A 27753-nucleotide genomic window follows, 5' to 3' on the forward strand; every position below is an offset into this window, starting at 1 on the left:
ATCTCAGAGAATCAGGAAATCCCAGATAGGTTGGTACATGACGGATCAGGGAAACAGAATGTTGCATCTGTCCCCATAATGAGATATGTTACTTCCATTTACAAATGGGTTGGGGGTCCTGAAATCACAAACTCATTATTAATAATGGTTTGATAAGTTTCAAAGTCATGAGGACATGACTATGTTTGGTGATGGGAGAATATCATGCCATGGCTAAGATTTCTACTGCTAATGCTGTGGGATATCTCATTTATATAAAAGCAGTGTGTGTCCTGTTGGTGGAATGTTTTGGTTTTGGCTAAAGATAAGGGGTTATGCTGTTCAACATAGGAATGTTGTGTCAGCCAATCAGGATGGTGGAATAGGGAGAAGATTCTAGAGAGAAATGGGCAGAGAGAGATTTGTGATGGAGGCTGGTGGGGTTCATGGACTTCTTAGTCGGAGCAGCGGAGAAAAGAAGATTGGGAGGGATGGCCATAGGATTCGATTTGACGGGAAGATGCAACTGCAAGGAGAGCTTCATGAGACAAAGGAGTCCAAGACGGGAAGCTCTACTCGTGATTGGTGATGAGAATTCAGCGCCGTAAATAAGCTGGGTATGACTACCCAGCTTTTGGAAGAGACGAGCTCCAACGATGTGCACATTTAGACTGGTTTAACTGTAGTGGGCCCTTTTTCCCTTTTATTTCTCTTGATAACTGTTTGATAAAGCTGACATTAGTAAATACACTTCTTTATAATTTTATGTGGTGTATGATCTGTTATTTCTTGCAGGCTGATAATTGTGCATGGGCAGTATTTGCACAACATTTGCTCAAATGAAATTTTATTAATTGAAACATCACGATGTTCCTATGTGGTTGAACCCCAGCTCATACCAGCCCTAGACGTGTATTGTTTGTGAAAGGTGGCCTTCTCATTGCTGAGTCACATGGCTGTTAACAGAGTTAGCTAACGAGCCAAGTTTGCATACGAGCCCAGTGAGGGGGCTACATGTAGGTAGGCATCATGTTTGGCATGGATGAGATGAACTACAGGGCCTCTTTCCATTTGGTACAGCTCTCTGACTCCTATTACAGAGTGAGTGGATGTTTTAACTGACAATATGGGCCTATAAATACTTTAGATATCAAAATATTTGCAGCTTGACGTCAATCCATCAGGTTCCCGCATTTGTTTTGGATAGAAGTAAGTTTGTTCATTCCCCCGGCAATACTAGGAATGTCGGAGTGTTGAAGAGCTTTCCTCCCACCTCCCAGCAGGTACTTTCACAACACATGTCAGATGACCTGGTGCTGCATTAAGTGTGTAGGTTTGTACAGTGTTTACTCCGGGACACCTACAGATTGGACACAGGTGTCTGAATTTGGTTTGTACTTGGTTTCTCCAACATGAAGGAGATCATACTGTGAACATCGAACACGGTATGCTAGATTGGAACCCATCTTTGCACTCGCCCCGTCAGAGTCTGTCGCCTGCTCTATCTGTCACTCCACAACCTTCTCCATACTGAAACTAGTTTGTTTTCTCTCCTTTCCAATTCTAATAAAGGATCTTCTACCTGAAATGGTAATTGTTTCTCTTGGAATTGGAATGCCACACGTACTACTGTACAACGAAAAGTTTGCCTTGCATTGTAGCTCATACAGATTAATTCATTACAACAACGCACTGAGGCAGTACCAGATAAAACAATAGCAGAATGCAAAGTGAAGTGAAACAGCGAGAGAGAAAGTGCAGTGCAGGTAGACAGCAAGGGATAAAATCATAACAAGGTGGACTGGGAGGTCAAGAAACCATCTATCGTACTTGGGAACCATTCAATAGACTTATAGCAACAGTCCTTGAGCCTGGTGGCACATGCTTTCAGGCTTTGGCCTGATGGAAGAGGGGAGATGAGAGAACATCTAGGGTGGGTGAGGTCTTGCTTATGCTGGTGACATTACCGAGGTTTCAAGAAGTGTAGGCAGGGTCACTGGAGCAGAGGCTGTTTTCAGTGATGTGCTGACCAAGAATCCACAATTCTCTGCAGTGTGCTTCCAATCACAAGCAGAGCAGTTGCCGTATCAAGCTGTGATGCGTCTGGATTAGGATGCTCTCTATGGAACGTCGATAAAAATAGATGATGGTCGAAGATTGATAAGCCAAACTTCTTAATTGACCCAATGTGACCCTTTCTGTCAGATCATACCCTCTGCATCCTAATGCCGATTTGGATTGGAATTCCACAGATGCTGCTTGACATATTATGGTTTATTTCAGACTTAGAGCATCTGCAACTTATTTCTGATTTTACTCGTGCTGCATCTCAGTGTTAGTTTGTCCGGTCAGCTCCAGGGGGAGCCACCAAACTGGTAACTCAGTGCTTGGAAAGCACATCGATGTGATTCACAATGCCGCTGAATGAGAGGTTGCATCTGAAACCAAAGGCTCGTGAGGTGTATTGAAAAGATATACAGCAGCATAGGAATGGAGGCAGGTACCTATCAATCTACTGAGTAGATTCAATGAATCCATGTGGATAGGCGGTGAAGGATAAATAGGTAAATTGGTTTATTATTGTCACCTGTACTAAGGTACAGTGAAAAGGTTTTCTTGCATGCTGTTCATACAGGTCAATTCCATTACAACAGTCTCTTGAAGTAGTACGAAGGAAAACCTGTAGAGTAAATCACTGCAGTTACAGAGAAAGTGCTGCACAGGCTCATAACGAGATAAACTGTAAAATTTAGGGTCCATTTTATTGTACTAGGGAACCATTCAATAGTCTTTTGACTTTGGGGTAGAAGCTGTCCTTGAGTCTAATGTTATGTGCTTTCAGACTTTTCTATCTCTTGTCTGATGGGAGGGGGTGGGAAGAAAGATATGCAGGGTGGGAGGGTTTTTGATTATGCTGGCTGCTTTCCCAAGGCAGTGGGAAGTGTAGGGGAGGGGAGGCAGATTTCTGTGATGTGCTGTGTCCACAATTCTCTGTAGTTTCTTGCAGCCTTCGGCAGAACAGTTGTCATCTCAAACTGTGATGCTTCTGGATAGGATGCTTTCTATGGTGCTTCAATAATTGTCGGTGAGGATCAAAGCAAACAAGGCAAATTTCTTTTGCCTCCCGAAGAATTAGAGGCACCAGCGAGTTTTCTTGGCCATGGTGTAAAAGTGGTTGGAACTGGACAGGCTATTGGTGATGTTCACTCCAAGGAACTTGAAGCTGTCAACCTTCTCAACATCAGCATCTTTGAAATAAATTGGAGCACGCGCACTGTCGCCCTTCCTGAAGTCAATGACTGCCTCTCTTGTTTTGAAAACATTGACAGAAAAGGTTGTCAGGACACAATGTGACAGAACATGGATGGAGTTAATTTTTTTTTCTCGTTCAGATTTTCTTTCAACAGAGGAAGAGGCCATTCAGCCCATTGAATATATGCTGGCACTCGGAGTAATCACATCTTAAGGCAATATTCTCTCTCATAAGTCAATCAATTTATTTCTGATTTCCCTGCCGGTAGGGTAGTTCACAGAAGCAGGCTAAACTTGCTCAGATACGGGGGAAAGTACTGTGGAGAGAGTAAGAGAAGGAATGCATCGATACATTGAATGAGTGTGGATAGAGGAGAGGCTCTGTGGTAAATACATTGAAGAAGAATGGACAGAGATAGCGAGGGAGTGAATTGAATGGAACTGAATTGACTTTATTTCTTACATCCTTCACATACACGAGGAGTCCTTACGTTACGTATCTGTCTGAATGTGCAATGTGTAAATTATAGTAATTTGTAATAAATAATATGTTCAGTAAGATGTACAACAAAACAGTCAATATAGCTTAGAAATATAACTGTGTCAGCGTGAGTTAATTGGTTGATGGTCTGGTGGAAGAAGCTGTCCCAGAGCATGTTGGTCCTGGCTTTTATGCTGTGGTGCCATTTCCCGTATGTTAGCAGCTGGAACAGTTTGTGGTTGGGGTGACTCGGGTCCCCAATGATCCTTCAGGCCCTTTTTACAATCCCTGTCACTGTAAATGCCCTGGATAGAGGGAAGTTCACATCTACAGATGCGCTGGGTTGTCCGCACTACTCTCTGCAGAGTCCTGCGATTGAGGGAAGTAGAGCTCCCATACCAGGCAGTGATACAGCCAGTCAGGATGCTCTCAATTGTGTCCCCGTAGAAAGTCTTTAGGATTTGGGGACTCATGACGAACTTCTTCAACGTCTGAGGTGAAAGAGGTGTCATTGTGCTTTTTTCACCACACAGCCGGTGTGTACAAACCAAGTGAGGGTCCTCGGTGATGCGTATACCGAGTGTGGACAGAGACAGTGAAGGAGCACGGACAGAGATGCCAGATCATGCTCCTTTATTGCTACTACCATTTGGGAAGGAGGTACAGGAAGCTTCAGTCCCAAGCCACCAGGTCCAGGATCAGTTATTACCCTACAAACATCAGGATTTTGAGCCGAAGTAGATAACTTCACTCACCTTAACTCTGAACTAATTCCACAATTCCACATTGATAAATAGTGGATTCCAGTTAAATAGGACACACCGGGGCCAGTACTTTTTGGCCCAGTTAAGTGTCTGCCTCAATTAGCCAAAGTTTCATGTAAATTGTTAAAAAGGTATAAAAGAGACAAACTACTATTTAACTGAGTAACAAATTATGTATTTAAATAAAATACAGAACAAATTAGAATACTATCAATACTATTTCAGTACTATAAAACAGTATATTAGTTTGTAACAGTTATTGATGGGGGAATTCCTTCAGTGTGCTCGGCACGTTCTTTTCATTGGCTGTAAATGAATACGATCAGTATAGACCGCCTTCATACAATCAATGATTGCTTCCTCCAAATCTTCATTTTCACTGTAGCATTTAAAAAGATTGTAAATATCTTCAAATTCATCTGAGCTCCTAACTTGCTGAGTAGTGAAATCGTTTCATTTTCACTCCTGGTCATTTCTGGTATCTTTAAGCCTGAGTGTTTGGAACCGCAGTGAGCAAAACATGCAACTGACACTATATAAAATTTGTTTGCTTTAAGCATAGTAGGGTGCCTAAAAGCCACACAAGTGCACGCGTCCTATGCTAGTTCGAATCTGTTGGCAGTAGTTTTCTGACACGCACACACCTACACTGACACTTGCTCACACACACACCTTTATTAGATAAATCCTGACCTCCTGTATTAAATAAAGAGGGCACTGAGTATATGACTGTGGTCTTCTGCTGCTGTAGCCCATCCACTTCAAGGTCCAACACGTTGTGCATTCAGAGATGCTCTTCTGCACACCACTGTTGTAATGCGTGGTTATCTGAGTCACTGTCACCTTCCTGTCAGCTTAAACCAGTGTGGCTTCTCTCAGTAACAAGGCATTTTTGTCCACAGAACTGCCTTTTTGGATGCTTTTTTGTTTCTTACACCATACTCTGTAAATTGTTGTTCATGAAAATTCCAGTTTGAATTACTTGAATCACACTGTCTGGCACCAATATTTATTCTACGGTCAAAAAAGGTAGTAGGGATAGATATAGACCAGTGAGCCTTACGTCTGTGGTGGGAAAGCTGTTGGAAAAGATTCTTAGAGATAGGATCTCTGGGCATTTAGAGAATCATGGTCTGATCAGGGACAGTCAGCATGGCTTTGTGAAGGGCAGATCATGTCTAACAAGCCTGATAGAGTTCTTTGAGGAGGTGACCAGGCATATAGATGAGGGTAATGCAGTGGATGTGATTTACATGGATTTTAGTAAGGCATTTGACAAGGTTCCACACGGTAGGCTTATTCAGAAAGTCAGAAGGCATGGGATCCAGGGAAGTTTGGCCAGGTGGATTCAGAATTGGCTTGCCTGCAGAAAGCAGAGGGTCGTAGTGGAGGGAGTACATTCAGATTGGAGGGTTGTGACTAGTGGTGTCCCACAAGGATCTGTTCTGGGACCTCTACTTTTCATGATTTCTATTAACGACCTGGATGTGGGGATAGCAGGGGGGGTTGGTAAGTTTGCAGATGACACAAAGGTTGGTGGTGTTGTGGATAGTGTAGAAGATTACCGAAGATTGCAGAGAGACATTGATAAGATGCAGAAGTGGGCTGAGAAGGGGCAGATGGAGTTCAATCCGAAGAAGTGTGAGGTGGTACACTTTGGAAGGACAAACTCCAAGGCAGAGTACAAAGTAAATGGCAGGTTACTTGGTAGTGTGGAGGAGCAGAGGGATCTGGGGGTACATGTCCACAGATCCCTGAAAGTTGCCTCACAGGTAGATAGGGTCGTTAAGCAAGCTTATGGGGTGTTAGCCTTCAGAAGTCGAGGGATAGAGTTTAAGAGTTGCGAGGTAATGATGCAGCTCTATAAAACTCTGGTTAGGCCACACTTGGAGTACTGTGTCCAATTCTGGTCACCTCACTATAGGAAGGATGTGGAAGCATTGGAAAGGATACAGAGGAGATTTACTAGGATGCTACCTGGTTTAGAGAGTATGCATTATGATCAGAGATTAAGAGAGCTAGGGCTTTACTCTTTGGAGAGAAGGAGGATGAGAGGAGACATGATAGAAGTATACAAGATAATAAGAGGAATAGATAGAGTGGATAGCCAGCGCCTCTTCCCCAGAGCACCACTGCTCAATAAAAGAGGACATGGCTTTAAGTTCAGGGGTGGGAAGTTCAAGGGGGATATTAGAGGAAGGATTTTTACTCAGAGGGTGGTTCGTACATGGAATGCACTGCCTGAGTCAGTGGTGGAGGCAGATACACTAGTGAAATTTAAGAGACTACTAGACAGGTATATGGAGGAATTTAAGGTGAGGGGTTATATGGGAGGCAGGGTTTAAGGGTTGGCACAACATTGCAGGCCGAAGGGCCTGTAGTGTGCTGTACTGTTCTATGTCCTATGTTCTATAACTTGTATCTCATTTCTTCCCTGTTCAGATGTCTGCATGCTTTTATACATTGAATTGTTCATCTCAGTTTCAAGCATTCAGGCTGGAGATGGCAGAAATGGCCAGGAATGAAAGTGAAATTATTTTCCTTCTTCAACAATTTAGGAATTACGGAGATACAATATCTACAGTCATCTTGAATGTTACAATGAAAATATAGATTTTGAGGATGCAATTGTGTAAAACATTGTATGAAGGCAATATTTGAAGGCATTATCTGCACTTGGTGTCTACACTGATTTTGTTCATTTACAGTCAATCAAAAGAACACGGCAGATGAATTCCTCTATCGCTAACTATCAGGAACTAGTGCACAGTTTTATAATACAGTAGAGATATTGGTTGTGTCCTAATTTGTTCTGTATTTCATTTAAATACATAAATTGTTACTCAGTTAAAAGGTAGTTTTTTTCCCCCTTTCAACGATTTCCATGAAACTTGGGTTAATTGAGGCAGCTGCTTAATTGGGCCAAAATGTACTGCTCCCCCTTAATTGGAATCCACTGCGTATATTATTTACACGATTTGTCGTCATTTGCACATTGGTTGTTTGTCTGTCATTGACAGGACTTGGTGTACATGGATTTTCAAGTATAAAAGGTCAAGGCTGTCACATGGGCTCTTGTCAAAGGTGCCCGGGTATATATAGCAACTGGTAAGAGGAATGACTTCCTGGCTCAGCAATTATGATTTGCACTTGCAGGAAGTAACAACAAGCTGAGAGATAATGTTGCCAAAAAGCTGCAGAGGGTCAGGAAAGGGTTTTGAAGTCAAGGTTTGCACCTGGACGGAAAAGTGATTCCTGAGGCGTGCATCAGAAAGGCTATTCCTTCCCAAAAGAGTAAGATAACGCACAGAGCCTGATTATACTGTATTAATAGTTCCATCACCAACATCCCACTGAGGAACTTTATTAAATAGGTACGATTAAATCGATCTAACAAGTAATATAGAATCTGATGAAGAAGATTAAAGAACATAGAACATAGAGTACAGCAAAGTACAGGCCAACCAGTGTAGTGCCAACCTTTTAATCTACCCCAAAGTCAATCTAATCCTTTCTTCCCATATAGTCCTCCATTTTATCTTCATGCATATGCCTATCTAAGATTCTCCTAGATGTCCCTAGTATATCTGCCCCTAACACCACCCCTGCAAAACCTTCTATACACCTACCACATTCGTGGAACAAAAAAACCTGTTGTGTTTCATTAACTCCAAAACATAAAACTAATTGAAAGTAAAGCATGGAGCCACAGATAACATGAGTACTCTTCATTTTTACTTTAGCAAGGTGCTCATATGTGACACGCTGGCGTAATGACCTATGCCATTCGCGTACTGCTTGCATATAATCCATAATGAATTATGTAAACAAAGAATATCTAATCAACAAAATATTTACAATATGACTGAAATATAAAATACACAACACTCCTCCATGCCTAGCTACAAATTTCTATTCAATATAGAATGCATATGTAAGGTATTGCTCTTTAGTCATCTGTATATATGGAGTCAGCGCGATAGAAAACTGCAACAAAATAAAACAGGCCCTTAAGCTTGAGTATGTACCGAGCCATTTAAACTGCCTGCAGCCATTGACCTGCACGGAATCATAGACCTACATTCTTGACCCATCCTTGTACCTATCAAAACTTCTCTTAAGTGATGAAATCAAAATTGCATGCTCCACTTGTTCCACACTCACGCCATCCTCTGAGTGAAGAAGATTCCCTTCATGCTCCTCTTAAACATCTCACTCTTAACCCATGACCTCTAGTTTTAGACTCACCCAGCCTCAGTGGGAAAAGCCTGCTTGCATTCACCCTATCTATAGCCCTCATAATGTTGTATACCTCTGTCAAATATCCCCTCTATTTTTTATGTTCTAGGGAATAAAGTTCTAACCTACTCAATATTTCCTTATAACTCAGGTCCTTCAGTCTCAGTATTCTTGGTAAATTTTGTCTGTGCTCTTTCAATCTTATATCTTTTGTGTAGATAGGTGATCAGAACTACACACAATACTCCAAATTAGGCCTCACCAATGTCCTATACAACTTCAACATAACATCCCAACTCCTGTGTTCAATCCTTTGACAGATGGAAGGCCAATGTGCCAAAAGCATTTTTTGTGACCCTATCTCCATGTGGCACAAGTTTCACTGAATTATGGACTTACATTTCCAGACCCCTTTGTTCTACGACATTCCTCAGAGCCCTAACACTCACAGTTAACACCTGAAGGTCAACACCTCACACTTGTCTGCATTAAATTTTATCTGCCATTTTTCAGCCCATTTGTCCAGCTGATCTAGATTCTTCTACAAGCCACCATAGTCTTCCTTGCTGTCCACTACATGCCCACCTCCAGTCTCGGATCATTTGGAAATTTGCTGATCCGGATTATCGATATAGATGACAAACAACAACAGACCCCGTACTGATCTCTGCAGCACTCCAATAGTCATAGGCCTCCAGTCAGAGAGGCAGCCATCTACTACCTCTCTTCGAGTTTTCCCAGAAAGTCAATGGCTAATTCAATTTACTACCTCATCTTGAATGTCAAGTAACTGAACCTTCTTGACCAACCTCCCATGCAGGACCTTATGGAGGACCTTGCTAAGATCCATGCAGACAACATCCTCTACCTTGCCTTCATTAACTTTCCTGGTAAATTCCTCAAAAAAAACCTCTATTGGATTGGTTAGACACGACCTACTACACACAAAGCCATGCTGACTATTCCTAATCAGTCCGTGTATATCCAAATACTCATATATCGAGTCCCTTAGAATACCTTCCAATAACTTTCCCTCTACTGATGTCAGGCTCACTAGCCAATAATTTCCAAGTTTATTCTTAGAACCTTTCTTAAATTGTGGGACAACATTAGCGATCCTTCTGTCCTCTGGTACCTCACCTGTTGCTAAGGATGATTTAAACATCTCTGCTGGAGCCCCTTAATTTCCGCACTTGCCTTCCACAGGATCAAGGGAACACGTTGTTAGACCCTGGAGATTTATCTACCCTAATTTGGCTCAACACAGCAAACACATCCTTCTCTGTAATCTGTATAAGGTCCATTACCTCGCTGTCTCTTTGCTTTACGTTCTATAGAACATGCGTCTGTCTCCCGAGTAAATACAGATGCAAAAAATCTATAAAGATCTCCCACATCTTTTTTGGCTCCATGCCTGGATTACCATTCTGATCTTCCCTAGGACTAATTTTGTCCCTTGCAATCGTTTTGCTCTTAAAATATCTGTAGAAGCCTTTGGGATTCTCCTTTGCTTTGTTTGCAAGAGCGACTTCATGCCTCCTTTTAGCTCTCCTGATTCTTTCTTAAGTGTCCTCTTGCATTTTTATACTCCTTTTATACACCTCATTTTTTTCTTGTCTACCTACTGTATACCTGCTATGTACTTCCTTTTAACTAGGGCCTCAATATCTATTGAAACCAAGATTCCTTACACTTGTTGTCTTTATCTCTTAATCTGACAGCTACAAACTTTGTGTCTCAAAGTTTCATTTTTGAAAGTTCTCCACTTACCAAGTACACCATTTCCAGAAAACAGCCTGTCCCAATGTACACTTGCCAGATCCTTTCTGATACCATCAAAATTGGCCTTTCTCCAATTTAGATTAGATTAGATTATGAGGACACGCAGTCCTCTTTTATTGTGATTTAGTAATGCATGCATTAAGAAATGATACAATGTTTTTCCAGAATGATATCACAGAAACACATGACAAACCAACTTAAAAACTAACAAAACCACATAATTATAACATATAGGTTGCACTTAAATCCTAGGGAGACCAATATCCTGGCCGGGAGATTTGCGAGGGCTGCTGAGATGACTTTAAACTAGAATGGTTGGGGGGTGGGAATCAAATTAAAGAGACTAGGAGAGAGGAGGTTAGTTCTCAACAGGGGGATGGGAACTAGTGCAGAGAGACTGAGGGGTGTAAAATGAGGGTAGAAGCAAAAAGTAGTAAGGTGAAAAGTATAAGTGCAGGCCGACAAATCCAGGGCAAGTATCAAAAAGGGCCACTTTTCAACATAATTGTATAAGGGCTAAGAGAGTTGTAAAAGCGATCCTGAAGGCTTTGTGTGTCAATGCAAGGAGCATTCGTAACAAGGTGGATGAATTAAAAGTGCAGATTGTTATCAATGAATATGATATAGTTGGGATCACAGAGACGTGGCTCCAGGGTGACCAAGGATGGGAGCTCAACATTCAGGGATATTCAATATTCAGGAGGGATAGACATGAAAGAAAAGGAGGTGGGGAAGCATTGCTGGTTAGAGAGGGGATTAACACAATAGAAAGGAAGGACATTAGCTGGGAGGATGTGGAATCGATATGGGTAGATCTGCATAACACTAAGGGGCAGAAAACGCTGGTGGGAGTTGTGTACAGGCCACCTAACAGTAGTAGTGAGGTTGGGGATGGTATTAAACAGGAAATTAGAAATGTGTGCAATAAAGGAACAGCAGTTATAATGGTGACTTCAATCTACATATAGATTGGGTGAACCAAATTGGTAAGGGTGCTGAGGAAGAGGATTTCTTGGAATGTATGGGGGATGGTATTTTTGAACCAACATGTCGAGGAACCAACTAGAGAGCAGGCTATTCTAGACTGGGTATTGAGCAATGAGGAAGGGTTAATTAGCAATCTTGTCATGAGAGGCCCCTTGGGTAAGAGTGACCATAATATGGTGGAATTCTTCATTAAGATGGAGAGTGACATAGTTAATTCAGAAACAAAGGTTCTGGACTTAAAGAAGGGTAACTTTGAAGGTATGAGACGTGAATTAGCTAAGATAGACTGGCAAATGACACTTAAAGGGTTGACGGTGGATATGCAATGGCAAGCATTTAAAGATCGCATAGATGAACTACAACAATTGTTCATCCCAGTTTGGCAAAAGAATAAATCAAGGAAGGTAGTGCACCCGTGGCTGACAAGGGAAATTAGGGATAGTATCAATTCCAAAGAAGAAGCATACAAATTAGCCAGAAAAAGTGGCTCACCTGAGGACTGGGAGAAATTCAGAATCCAGCAGAGGCTTAATTAGGAAAGGGAAAAAAGATTATGAGAAAAAACTGGCAGGGAACGTAAACACTGACTGTAAAAGCTTTTATAGATATGTGAAAAGAAAAAGATTGGTTAAGACAAATATAGGTCCCCTATAGACAGAAACAAGTGAATTGATTATGGGGAGCAAGGACATGGCAGACGAATTGAATAACTACTTTGGTTCTGACTTCACTAAGGAGGACATAAATAATCTTCCGGAAATAGTAGGGGACAGAGGGTCCAGTGAGATGGAGGAACTGAGGGAAATAAATGTTAGTAGGGAAGTGGTGTTAGGTAAATTGAAGGGATTAAAGGCAGATAAATCCTCAGGGCCAGATGATCTGCATCCCAGAGTGCTTAAGGAAGTAGCCCAAGAAATATCTGGACTAGTTCCTGAGGATTGGAGGGTGGCTAATGTAACCCCACTTTTTAAAAAAGGAGGGAGAGAGAAACCGGGGAATTATAGACCGGTTAGCCTGACATCGGTGGTGGGGAAAATGCTAGAATCAGTTATCAGAGATGTGATAACAGCACATTTGGAAAGCAGTGAAATCATTGGACAAAGTCAGCATGGATTTGTGAAAGGAAAATCATGCCTGACGAATCTCATAGAATTTTTTGAGGATGTAACTAGTAGAGTGGATAGGGGAGAACCAGTGGATGTGGTATATTTGGATTTTCAAAAGGCTTTTGACAAGGTCCCACACAGGAGATTAGTGTGCAAACTTAAAGCACACGGTATTGGGGGTAAGGTATTGGTGTGGGTGGAGAATTGGTTAGCAGACAGGAAGCAAAGAGTGGGAATAAATGGGACCTTTTCAGAATGGCAGGTGGTGACTAGTGGGGTACTGCAAGGCTCAGTGCTGGGACCCCAGTTGTTTACAATATATATTAATGACTTGGATGAGGGAATTAAATGCAGCATCTCCAAGTTTGCAGATGACACGAAGCTGGGTGGCAGTGTTAGCTATGAGGAGGATGCTAAGAGGATGCAGGGTGACTTGAATAGGTTGGGTGAGTGGGCAAATTCATGGCAGATGCAATTTAATGTGGATAAATGTGAAGTTATCCACTTTGGTGGTAAAAACAGGAAAACAGATTATTATCTGAATGGTGGCCGATTAGGAAAAGGGGAGGTGCAATGAGACCTGGGTGTCATTATACACCAGTCATTGAAAGTGGGCATGCAGGTACAGCAGGCGGTGAAAAAAGCGAATGGTATGCTGGCATTCATAGCAAGAGGATTCGAGTACAGGAGCAGGGAGGTACTACTGCAGTTGTACAAGGCCTTGGTAACACCACACCTGGAGTATTGTGTGTAGTTTTGGTCCCCTAATCTGAGGAAAGACATCCTTGCCATAGAGGGACTACAAAGCAGGTTCACCAGATTGATTCCTGGGATGGCAGGACTTTCATATGAAGAAAGACTGGATAAACTAGGCTTATACTCGTTGGAATTTAGAAGATTGAGGGGGGATCTTATTGAAACATATAAAATCCTAAAGGGATTGGACAGGCTAGATGCAGGAAGATTGTTCCCGATGTTGGGGAAGTCCAGAATGAGGGGTCACAGTTTGTGGATAAAGGGGAAGCCTTTTAGGACCGAGATTAGGAAAAACTTCTTCACACAGACAGTGGTGAATCTGTGGAATTCTCTGCCACAGGAAACAGTTGAGGCCAGTTCATTGGCTATATTTAAGAGGGAGTTATATATATATATATATATAGGGGGTATGGAGGGAAGGCTGGTACAGGGTTCTGAGTTGGATGATCAGCCATGATCATACTGAATGGCGGTGCAGGTTCGAAGGGCCGAATGGCCTACTCCTGCACCTATCTTCTATGTTTCTATATAATTACAACAGTGCAAAGCAATATCGTAATTTGATAAGAACAGACCATGGCACGGTAAAAGTCTCAAAGTCTCTCGAAAGTCCCATCATCTCACGCAGATGGTAAACCTCCAGCGCCGCCAACTTGGCGATGCAGCATACTGGAAGCATCCGACCACAGTCCGACTCCGAGTCCGTCCAAAAACTCCGAGCCTCCGATCAGCTCTCTGGCACTGAGCACCGAGCACCATCTCTGCCGAGCGCTTTGACCCCAGCCCCGGCAACAGGCAATAGGCAAAGCCGGGGATTTGGGGCCTTCGTCTCCGGAGATTCTCGATTGCACAGTAGCAGCGGCAGTGAAGCAGGCATTTCAGAAGTTACTCCAGGTGTTCCTCTGTTTCTTCTCACGGCTGTCTCCATCAAATCTGGATGGATTGTGCACGGCCCCCTAGTTAACACGCAATCGATTGTCATTTGGAACAGCTCAGGCCTATCCTTTTCAATAATTACCTTGAAACTAATGGCATTATGATCACTAGATGCAAAGTGTTCCCCTACACAAACTTCTGTCAGCTTCCCTGTCTCATTCCCTAATAGAAATCAAGTATTGCACACTATCTCATCGGGACTTTTATGTACTGATTAAGGAAACTTTCCTGAACATGTTTGATACTCTATCCCATCTAGTCCTTTTACAGTATGGGAGTTCCGTTCAATAGGTGGAAAGTTAAAATCACCTACTATCCCAACCGTATGTTTCTTGCAACATTCTGCGTTCTGTCTACAAATTTATTCCCCTAAATCCCAGGGGCTGTTCTATAATACAGCCCTATTATAGTGGTCTGTAATATAGCCCTATTAATGTGGCCATACATTTCTTATTCCTCAGTTCCACCCATAAAGCCTCACTAGACGAGTTCTTCAGTCTGTCCTAACCGAGAGCTGTTGTGACATTTTCCCTGTCCAGTAGCATCACCCTTCCCCCCAATCCCTCATGCTCTATCACATATTGGACCCTGGAAAATTGAACTGCTAATCATGCCCCTCCTGTGACCTGTCTCACTGATGACTACATATCATAATTTCATATGTTGATCCATGCCCTGAGCTCATATGCCTTTTCTATACACAAACAGTGTATTATATTATACAACTACTATATAGACACCCTCCACAGCATTGTAAATTTTAAGTGGTCCCAAATATTTAGTTGTTGTGGAGAATGTCTCACTTTTGTGGGATAAGTCTTTCCTGACAAGGGGAGGAGGCTCTCTGCTTACAGCTGAGACTTGAGGCTGTGAGATAATCTCAGGTCCTGGAGCCTCCTCAGAGGTTGTTGTAGGATTGGACTCTGGGACTACAGGAAGTGGTTCTGCCAACTTTAGACATCTTTCTTCTCCAACAATTGAATCTGCTCTCCTCAACTGATTGATATGTCTGTTGTATTTTTAATATATCAGTAAATAGGAGTGATATTTTAAGTATAGTTTGATGAAGCATTCTTTGTTTATATAATTCATTATAGATATATGCATGAAGCACATGAATTGCATATTCCATCTTACCAGCACCTCCTACGCGTGTGCCTTGCTAAAAGTAAAACAAAACTAAGATATGCATCTCTCGGTTCTGTGTGACTGCTTTCAATTTATTTTATGTTTTGGAGTTACAAAATCATACTGGTGGTGACAAGGAAATTTTAAATGAACCCAAGATGACTACCTGCTTCTTGAAGCACAGCGAGACATTTGAATTTTAAAAAAATACAGTTTGAGTTAAAAACCAGTGTAGCACGTGGTTTCTTCGGGGAGAAAACATGGTTGAGTTTAAAGAAAAGGCAGAAAATGGATAAATTCATGAGTTCATAAGAAGTGAGTACTGGGTGATAATAATCATAAATTTTAAAAAAAGCAGAAATTGATAGCTATATTGGAAAGATAGACACATTAGACTGCACAACGGGTAACTGGAGTATGTATACTGAGCAAATTAAGTAGCATTTTGAAGCAAATGAAATGGCCAATGCAAAGTGAGTGCCAGTTTGGCTGAGTATAATAGGTGGACAGGCATGCAGGTTGCTTAGAAGTTTGTCTGCTCCAACCGAACTAGCCAATATGAGCTTTGTTTATATTGGCTAGAACTGGTAGATGAAGATCTGATTCAATTGGAAGAAGAAAGGATAGCAATCAAAACCAAATACAGTAGTGAACAGACCGAAAGTGAAGTTGTCCAGGAACTGAACGTAAGGCAACTGTGTGAGATTTTCACTGCAATGATAAAGTATGACTTTAATTTTGAAAGGGTACATCGGTTTAGGGCATATTTGCAGGATGGTTTGCATGCGTACAAAGAACTGTATGATCTAAAAATGTACGAGGCTAAGCAGTCAAGCAAGCCTTCCACATCAGCCACAGCAGACGACGAACCTTTACCTTCGACATCGAGGCAGGCAGACATAGAAGAAGATGACCTGCCTCCCTGATGGAAACAGACAACACCTCAGTGTCCCACCACCCCAACCCCTGGGCCGCAGACAGATACCGATTCGTGAAGAATGCAGCGGTAGCCAGGCTGCACCCAGCACATCTTTAAGAAAAAAAGCCGAAATAAACAAGCTAATTAATTAGGTGCCGTCCAGCACGTAAATGTCAGCCTAGATCAGAACCGATTGCCGATTGCGTCACCTCTGATCTGGACCTACATTTACGTGCCAGGCGGCACCTAATTAATTAGCTTGTTTGTTTCGGCTTTTTTCTTAAAGATGTGCTCGATGCATCCCAGCTGCCGCTGTACCCCTGCATGCTTCACTGATCGGTATCGGTTCGTTGCCCGGAGGGTGGGGACCACTGCACCACCCCAGCCTCCGACGACTCAGCCTAACACACCATCATCAGTGTGCTCGGTGTTCTCTTCCCGATTCTGGTAAGTGATACTACACTGTACATACGTTATTTCTACTTTATATCGGCTGTGTATTTTTACGTGTTATTTGGTACGATTTGGCCGCTTCATAGCTTAAAAGTTACTGGAGAGCGCTTGTGCCGTGTTTCTGCCGAGAGCGTTTGCATGAGATTTTCGCTACGGAGAACAGTGTGGCAATGACTGTGGAAAAGTATTTCTACTTTATATAGGCTGTGTATTCATCATATCATTCCTGCTTTTATTATATGTTACTGTTATTTTAGGTTTTAGGTGTTATTTGGCATGATTTGGTAGGTTATTTTTGGGTCTGTAAACGCTCACAAGTTTTTCCCATATAAATTAATGGTAATTGCTTCTTCGCTTTATGACATTCCAGCTTACAAACCGTTTCATAGGAACGCTCTACCTTCGGATGGCGGTGGAAACCTGTACTGGAGAAAAGATAACTCCTGTGGGAATGACATTTGTAATGGTGAAATAGAACAACCAACAAGCCACATTGGGCTGGTATGTGGTAAGAACAGGAGTTTCAGTGCATAAGAACATAAGAAATAGGAGCAGGAGTAGGCCATCCGGCTCCTCGAGCCTGCCCCGTCATTCAATAAGATCATGGCTGATCTGTCCGTAAACTCAGCTCCATCTACCTGCCTTTTCCCCATAACCCTCAATTCTCCTACTATGTAAGAATCTATCTAACTGTATCTTAAATATATTTAGTGAGGAAGCCTCAACTGCTTCCCTGGGCAGAGAATTCCACAGATTCACCACTCTCTGGGAAAAACAGTTTCTCCTCATCTCTGTCCTAAATCTTCTACACTGAATCTTGAGGCAATGTCACCTAGTTCTAGTCTCACCTACCAATGGAAACAACTTTCCTACTATCTTATATATCCCTTTCAAAATTTTATATGTTTCTATAAGATCCCCTCTCATTCTTCTGAATTCCTGAGAGTAAATTACTATGATTGCACATTGCACATTTAGATGGAGACGTACCGTAAAGATTTTTACTTCTCTTGTATGGGAAGGATGTAAGAAATAAAGTCAATTCAATTCAATTCATTGTAAATCTTAAGGCTACCCAGCCCTGTGTTACTTTCATTAGCTGCATGAAAGCCAGAAACAAACCAATTTCTCACTGCTCACGGATCAAAATGATTAGCTTTTTAAAATTAATTAATTCTGTGTGGATGATTAAAAAGCACACAGATCCTCAGACATTTGTAGAACACATGCCTACATTCATTGTTACACATACTGAAGCACCTTCAATTACTCCAAAAGACTGAGGTTTGGTAAAATACTGAAAGGCTTTTATTCGCTGTACAATACAACCTCCACAGTGAGTGTCTGCCCCCGGACTGAGGGGGAGGGGCAAGGCGAACACCTTTATACAGGACTCTGTGGGAGGAGCCACAGGGGCAGTCAGCAGAGGGGTGTGTCCAGACAGGTAACCGAGTTACGATATATATACATGGTTTACCAGACATACAGCTACATCACCATTAAACAATTCATCCATCACCCTATGATGTGACTATTCCTCACATTGTTACATCTGCACAACTTGTACTGAATGAACTTCCCAACATGAACAGAAGAAATTGTTTTGTCCCTTGAATTATTTTTTTCAGTGTTTTAAGTTTTGGCACAGCTTTAAAGAAAAGAAACATAAAGTAACAGATGATACATTCCAGCAATCTCTTTTAGTCTGTAGAATTGACACCACTGCAAGCCATTGGGAGAATATCACTAGATACCAAAATATGCCACAAAATCTTTTATAGTTTTTATTTATTGCATGTAACAATATTAGAGTTTTGGAAGGATTCAAATGCTGTTTCAGCAACTGGGTGAGAGAGGCTTTTCCCCATTCAGGCGAGTGCAAGATGGCAAAATTCACAAGCCCATGTCAATATCAAGGACATTGAGAACAGCCCCAGTTCATGGCAGAAAGTCAGGTGATGAAATCTTCAGGAAAATGCCACCTAGAGTTAGCAACTCCACCACGGAATGTCTCATTGAAAATTGCAGAAAGGGGAGGCTGAGGAGGACCTGACTGAAGTATGCGCAATTATGAGACACAATTATCTGTGCAAACACCGCAGATGGCAAGGAAGTTCTCCCCATGGCAGAAATGTGTAACCACAGAGCGCATAGTTTATGGTGAAAAATAAGAGGTTTAGATGGGTTTTGAGGAAGAATTGTTTCACCCTGAGGATTGGTACAATACAAAAGTTAATGGTTGTGTGTACCCCCACACCATGGACCTCTGAGGTCCAGCTGGAATCTCCCGTGTCTGCATGTTTCAACAATGCTGAGCTATTCTCTGAAGAAGACTGGGAAGTTATATGAACCACAACACCTTCTACCTACATGAAGGGTTCTGACCAAAATGTTAACTGTTTATTCCTCTCGAAAGATGCTGCCTGTCTTGCTGAGTTCTTCCAGTGCTTTGTGTGTGACATTCCTTTCCAACAGAGATGTGGAGGAATTTCTTTAGCCAGAGGGCGGTGAATCTGTGGAATTCATTGTCACGGCTGTCCACGGAGTCTGCCGTTTGGTATATTTAAAGCAGAGATTGATGGGTTCTTGATTAGTAAGGGCATCAAAGGCTACGGAGAGAAGTGACTGAGAAGGAAATAAATCAGCCTTGATCAAGTGGAAGAGCAGACTCGATGAGGCAAATGGCCTAATTCTTCTCCTAAATCCTATGGTCTCCAGCATTTTGATTGAGTCACTCTGGATTTCCAGCATCTGCAAGCAGAATCACTTAAATTCATCATCTTCTACCTATGTTATCTGTGGCAGCTAGGATCAACTCTCCCTTGAATTTGTCTGCAGTTTGAAGCAGTCACTAAATTGGTATTGGGTAAAGTAGACATCTGTGCTAACGTTTTGCTGCCAGTGCTGTTAATCAGTTAAACCATATGAACAAAGGCTTCCAGCTTCAGGCTGGCTGGATTCCCAGACGTACAAAGAGAAAGGACTGATTAGATCCATGTAACAATCTCCTCAATTATATTAAAATGGCTGGGATTCATTTGATATAATTAATTAGTGTGTGATACCAACCATCTCATTCTGCCTCCTGGTCCTCTCTGGCCACAAAGTGAGTCTGATCATTATTCAATTCACCGCAGGAACATTGACAACTAGGAGGCAGATTGTATTGATTTGTTTAGAGATACTGTGCAGAACAGGCCCTCATGACACAACGAGCCACGTCACCCAGCAACTCACCGATTAAACAGTAGCATAACCACAGAACAATTTACAATGACCAATTAACATACTAAACTGTGTTTCTTTAGACTGAAAGAGGAGACTGGAGCACCTGAAGGAAATGAACACGGCCATGGGGAGAATATGAAAACTCCTTACAGACGGTGCTGGAATTGAACTCTGAACTCTGACACCCCAAGCTGTCATAATGTTGCACTAACTGCCACACTACCATGGCGCCCAAAGTGCAGTTGACTGTTAATCAAACTATTATATGCAGGATTTGCAATCCTGATAATATGACGGAATGGAAGTAGAGATGGACTAAGGCACAAGGAATTTAATGTGTGACAGAGCAGCTTAAAGGTTGGCCATAAGACGTAGGAAGTCATACTAAATAGTATTAAAGAATTCCACAATGACGTGGCTTTCAGCAGCTGTTGGAGGAAAACTGATGGAACATCCATCACAATTTGATCAGGGAGAGCAAGGAAGAGTTCTCAGCTCGGGAAGTGTGAAGGCAACTTAAGAATCAAGTCATTTTAGAAAGCTTGTGTCCCTGTGTTTAGAACAGCCCTCATGGTCCAAGACTCCTGTTCTTTATTGATCAGCTGGAGGTCTACATTTCACCTGCCTTCACTCAGTTCTGTAAACACCTTGAACTTCCGCCACCCATCACCCAGCTTCAGGCATCACCTGCCAGCTTGTACTTCCTCTCCCGTCACCTTGTTATTCTGGCTTCTTCCCCCTTCCTTTCTGGTCCTAATGAAGGATGTTGTCTTGTAACATTGACTTTCTATTCCCCTCCATAGATACTTACCTGACCTGCGGAGTTCCTTCAGCATTGTGTGTGTCTGTGTCTTACTCTGCATTCATCCGCAGAATCTTGTATCTATAAACACTTCAGATGATTTAGTTGGAAAGCACAAGCTGTTCTGAAAGGCCCATTGTCATGCTGTATTACTCTGTGAAAGGTAACATGTCACAAATGTTGTCCAACATTTTCTACTTTTATTTATTTTTATTGTAAGACCATAAGACATAGGAGCAAAATTAGGCCCATCGAGTCTTCTCCGCCATTCAATCATGGCTGATTTTTTTTTCTCTCTCCTCCTCAACCCCAGTTCCCAGCCTTCTCCTTGTAAACATAGGACACTACAGCACAGAAAACAGTCCATTCAGCCCTTCTAGTCTGTGCCGAAACATTATTCTACTAGTCCCATTGACCTGTACCCAGTCCATAACCCTCCAGACCTCTCCCATCCATCTATCTATCCAATTTATTCTTAAAACTTAAGTGAGCCTGCATTTACCACATCAGATGGCAGCTTGTTCCATACTCCCACCACTCTCTGAGTGAAGAAGTTCCTCATAATGTTCCACCTAAACCATTCCTCTTGCACCCTAAAGCCATGTCCTCTAGTATTTATCTCTCCTAATCCAAGTGGAAAGAGCCTACTCGCATTTACTCTGTCTATACCCATCATAATTTTGTAAACCTCTATCAAATCCCCCCTCATTCTTCTATGCTCCAAGGAATAAAATCCTAACCTGTTCAATCTTTCCCTGTAACTCAACTCCTGAAGACCCGGCAACATCCTAGTAAATCTTCTCGGCACTCTTTCAATTTTATTGATATCCTTCCTATAGTTAGGTGACCAGAACTGCACACAATACTCCAAATTTGGTCTCACCAATGTCTCATACAACCTCACCATAACATCTCAACTCCTATACTCAATACTTTGATTTATGAAGCCTTCTTTACAACCCTGTCTACTTGTGATGCCACTTTCAGGGAATTAAAGTAACCTTTGATGCCATGTCCAATCAAGAACCTATCAATCTCTGTCTTAAATATACCCAACAACCTGGCCTCCATGGCTGCATGTGGCAACAAATTCCACAAATTCACCACCCTTTGGCTTAAGAAATTTCTCCGCATTGCCGTTTTGAAAGGGTGCCCCTCTATCCTGAGGCTATGTCCTCTTGTCCTAGACTCTCCCACCATGGGAAACATTTACTCCGTCTTGGCCTTTCAACATTCGAAAGGGTTCAATGAAATCCCCCCTCATCCTTCTGAATTCCGGCGAGTACAGACCCAGAGCCATCAAACATTTCTCGTATGATAACCCTTTCATTCCTGGAGATACTTACCTGGAGTTACAGTATCTCTATATGTAACAGCCATTCCAGCCCTACAGAGCTGGCACCACCCAGTTACATTAGTGTGACCAATTAATCTAACTAATGTAGTATGTCTTTGGAATGTGAGAAGAAAGCAGAACACCTGGAGGAAACCCTCATGGTCACAGGAAGAACATGGAAACTGCTTACAGGCAGTAGTGGAACAAATCGAGGTCCTGGTGCTGTAATAGCGTTACAATAACATGCTGCCCTTTTTAGTCCCAAACCGTTGCATGAATAGTCTAAAATGAACTGAGTACACTTTGAGTTCAAATTATAGTAAACTGCAAGAAGAACCTTCACCAAAAGGCTCCCCACCCTAGAATATTATTCCATTGATTCTGGAGCTACTATCGGCCAGCAGGGCGGGACAGTAGAGTGGAGCTGCTGTGCCAGAGACCTCTGGCCACCTAGGTAAGTTCATGGAGAGGAGAGGGAAATAGACAATTATGGGCCAAATGTGGGCAGAAGGGCTGCCTTGCTGGGCAATGAAGTTAGTATGGATGAGTTGGGCCGAAGGACCTGTCTCCATGCTGTATAAATCAATGACTCTATGACCTGGGGTGGTGGGGGTCACAAAACCAGCTTCATTCCAGTGACCCCTCATCTTACTCAATAGCACAGAACTAAAGGTATTCCGCATTACTGGCAGGATGAAGGGTCTCAGCCAGAAACATTGACTGTTCATTCTTCCCCATAGCTGCTGCCTGACCTGCTGTGTGTTCCTCAAGGTTTCCAGCATCTGCGGTATCTCTTGTGTTTTTGGTTAGCATTATTATTTTCAGCAAGGCAATTTCAATCAGGTCTCAAAAGCAAGAGGTTAAATGTTCATCTACTGAATGGAGGTAGATACACTCTGAAATCCAGCTGTTCTTACACTCTCAGATTGCTGACGTATTCTCCCCCCACCCTTCAGAACACTCCTCCATCCAAACACATGGATGAAGATTGTCCCACTATCTGCACGAGACAGGCTCTTAAAATCACAGAACGGTCGCAACTCAGAAGGGAACCATTCAGCTCAACACGTCTCTGTTGGTCCTCCACTAGAAAAAAGTTCTACCCAGTGTGCTTTTCTTTGTAGCCTTATAATTGTCTCTTTAATATACACTTACTGAGGTTCATCATGAAGGTCACAATGTCACCTGCCTCCACAGCACTCACAGGACGGGCCTTCCAACTTCCAAACACACATTGCGTAAGAAAGCTCTCTTGACAATCAGTCTTAATTCTCTTCAAAACTTAACCCACAGAAAGAGCAAAGCAGATTTTAAGAGAATTTCAACAGGGAATGGCATTGGAAAATTTTGGAGGAGCTTCCGCAAACTAGGGAAATACTAGGGACAAGCATTCAGAGCATTGTAACAAAGAGCATTCAAGATGGAGTCCACAGGTTTGTGTGTGAAGGTTTAGACGTTACATTGTGATGAAGAGACCTTGGTGGGGTCAGAGTCGAGCATAAAGGAGGTAAACAGTGTTCAATTGCTTTCCTGGGAGGGATGCCAGGACCTTAGCCCCTACTGCACATGATATTCCTGCCAGAATGTGTGCCCTCAGACATCTCCAATGTCATTCTGTTCCTGCCTTGCATCTTATTGTAAAATGACAGCTCCCACAGCTGGATGACTGACAGAGAAGAATAAAAAACAAATTGAGAAGAAGTAGATTTATTATTGCTGACACCTCACATGAAATTTGTTGTTTCACAGCAGCAGTTAAGTACAAGACATAAAATGATAACAAATTACAAAAATAACAGTGCAAAAAAACGATTGATTAGGTTTCATAGTTCCATGAACTAATCAGAAATCTGACGGTGAATGGTAAGAAGCTCTTCCTAAATTGTAGAGTGCACACACTCAGCAATTTCGGAGTCTGTGGTACCTCCTCACAGATGACGATGTCCATCATTAAGGACCCCCTTCTTCTCTCAGTTACCACCAGGAAGGAGGAAGCCTGAAGGCACACACTCAGTGATTCCAGAACAGCTTCTTCCCCTCTGCCATCCGATTTCTGAATGGATATTGGCACTATGAACACTACCTCACTACTTTTTTAATTTCTGTTTTTGCACTACTTAATTTAACTATTTGATGTATATACATACTTACTGTAATTTACAATTATTTCTTCCTTTACTTTCATATATTGCAATGTACTGCTACTGCAAAGTTAACAAATTTCATGACTTATGTTAGTGATATTACCTGATTCTGATTATTGGTCTTGCTGACGTTGAGTGCAAGGTTGTTGTTGACACATCACTCAACCAGCCGATCTGTCTCACTCCTGGTAGTCTCCTCATGTCCGTCTGAGATTCTACCAACAGTGGTGTCATCAGTGAATTTATAGAGCTCTTTGAGCTAGCAGTGTGATTAGAGCGCAAACACGAGGAATTCTGCAGATGCTGGAAATTCAAGCAACACACATCAAGGTTGCTGGTGAACGCAGCAGGCCAGGCAGCATCTCTAGGAAGAGGTACAGTCGACGTTTCGGGACGAGACCCTTCGTCAGGATTGACGAGGTCAGAAACGTCGACTGTACCTCTTCCTAGAGATGCTGCCTGGCCTGCTGCGTTCGCCAGCAACTTTGATGTGTGTTGAGTGTGATTAGAGAACAGAGTTAGTGTTTTTTGCATGAGTTGGTCAGCTTAGGCAGGCCTTAATAAACAAAAATCTGCAAACCAGACTAAATGTTCCACTTTTAACATATTCTTCCAAAGTTATGTAACAGAAAATAAATCCAGTCCTGTCAGCTCAGCAGTATGTCCATCATCATCATTGGCACAATTTCGGACTTTATATATATTTTCCTAGAGGGTTGATGATATCTTAAGTTTCAAACAACTTACGCAAATTCACATGTCCTGTCTGATCACACCCTGATTCCCGGTTTTCAAACCTTTCTCACCAATTTTTGCTCTGTTGTAATACTTAAGTTTCAATCCGATGACTGGGTTCCCAGGTTTCTGTAAAAAAAGAATCTGAATTTCTTTTTTCGTCCCGAATAATGCAATATAGCTGGCAGAAAGGGACTATTGATCCCACTGAGTTCAGACCCATCAAGATAGTTGCTCTGATTCCATTCCCAAGCTCTTGGCTTGCATACGTGTGGCTATGCACAGCTCCAACACCATATTCAAGTTTGCTGATGACACCACTATTGAGGGCTATATCAAAGGTGGTGATGGATCAGCATACAAGAGAGAGACTGAACATTTGGCTCAGTTAGAAACTCTCACTCAATGTCATCAAGACCAAAGATCTGATTGCAGACTTCAGGAGAGGAAAATAAAAGGTCCCTGGGCCAGTCTTCATGGGAGGATCAAAGGTGGAGAGAGTTAGCAACTTTAAATTCCTAGATGTTACTGCTTCAGACAGCCTGTCCTGAACCCAGCATGTAAATGCAATTGCGAAGAAAGCACGACAGTGCCTCTACTTCCTTAGGAGTCTGTGGAGATGCAGCATGACTTCCAAAACTTAGACAAACTTCTATAGATGTGTGGTGGAGAGTGCATTAACTGGCTGTATTCCAGCTTGGTATGGAATCACTGATGTCTTTGAATGGAAAATCCTACCAAAAGCTCCTGGATTTGGCCAGTACATCATGAGTAAAGCTGTCCAAACCATTGAGCATATCTACATGAAACGCTACATAGGAAACCAGAATCCCACTTGTCCATCCATTAAGATGTTCTCACATCCAGTGATCTCACTTTATTGACTCTTTATCTTACCATATAACCATATAACAATTACAGCACAGAAACAGGCCATCTCGGACCTTCTAGTCCATGCCGAACGCTTACTCTCACCTAGTCCTACCTACCTGCACACAGCCCATAACCCTCCATTCCTTTCCTGTCCATATAGCAATCCAATTTTACTTTAAATGACAACATCGAACCTGCCTCTACCACTTCTGCTGGAAGCTCGTTCCACACAGCTGCCACTCTCTGAGTAAAGAAGTTCCCCCTCATGTTACCCCTAAACTTTTGCCCCCTAATTCTCAACTCATGTCTTATGTCCTCTTGCTTGAATCTCCCCTACTCTCAATGGAAAAAGGCTATCCATGTCAACTCTATCTATCCCCCTCACAATTTTAAATACCTCTATTAAGTCCACCCTCAACCTTCTATGCTCCAAAGAATAAAGACCCAACTTGTTCAACCTTCCTCTGTAACTTAGGTGCTGAAATCCAGGTAACATTCTAGTAAATCTTCTCTGTATTCTCTCTATTTTGTTAACATCTTTCCTATAATTTGGTGACCAGAACTGTACACAATACTCCAAATTCAGCCCTACCAATGCCTTGTACAATTTTAACATTACATCCCAACTCCTATAGTCAATGCTCTGATTTATAAAGGCCAGCATACCAAAAGCTTTCTTCACCACTCTATCCACATGAGATTCCACCTTCAGGGAACTATGCACCATTATTCCTAGATCCCTCTGTTCTACTGCATTCTTCAATGCCCTACCATTTACCATGTATGTCCTATTTTGATTAGTCCTACCAAAACGTAGCACCTCACATTTATCAGCATTAAATTCCATCTGCCATCTTTCAGTCCACTCTTCTAATTGGCCTAAATCTCTCTGCAAGCTTTGAAAACCTACTTCGTTATCCACAATGCCACCTATCTTAGTATCATCTGCATACTTACTAATCCAATTTATCACCCCATCATCCAGATCATTAATATATATGACAAACAACATTGGACCCAGTACAGATCCCTGAGGCACACCTCTGGTAACCGGTCTCCAATCTGACAAACGGTTATTCACCACTAATCTCTGGCGTCTCCCATCCAGCCACTGCTGAATCCATTTTACTACTTCAATATTAATACCTAATGATTGAACCTTCCTAATTAACCTTCCATGTGGGACCTTGTCAAAGGCCTTACTGAAGTCCATATAGACAACATCCACTGCTTTACCCTCGTCAATTTTCCTAGTAACCTCTTCAAAAAATTCAATAAGATTTGTCAAACATGACCTTCCACGCACAAATCCATGTTGACTGTTCCTAATCAGACCCTGTCTATCCAGATAATTATATATACCATCTCAAAGAATACTTTCCGTCAATTTATCCACCACTGACACCAAATTCTCAGGCTGATAATTGCTAGGTTTACTCTTAGAACCCTTTTTAAACAATGGAACAACATGAGCAATACACCAATCCTCCGGCACCATCCCTGTTTCTAATGACATTTGAAATATTTCTATCAGACCCCCTGCTATTTCTACACTAACTTCCCTCAAGGCCCTAGGGAATATCTTGTCAGGACCCGGAGACTTATCCACTTTTATATTCCTTAAAAGCTCCAGTACTTCCTCTTTTTTAATCATCATAGTTTCCATAACTTCCCTACCTGTTTCCCTTACTTTATACAATTCAATATCCTTCCCCTTAGTGAATACCGAAGAAAAGAAATTGTTCAAAATCTCCCCCATCTCTTTTGGTTCCACACATAGCTGTCCACCGTGATTCTCTAAGGGACCAATTTTATCTCTCACTATCCTTTTGCTATTAATATAACTGTAGAAA

The sequence above is a fragment of the Mobula hypostoma genome, chromosome 4 (genome assembly GCF_963921235.1).
Source record: "Mobula hypostoma chromosome 4, sMobHyp1.1, whole genome shotgun sequence".
NCBI classification, from domain to species: Eukaryota; Metazoa; Chordata; class Chondrichthyes; order Myliobatiformes; family Myliobatidae; genus Mobula; species Mobula hypostoma.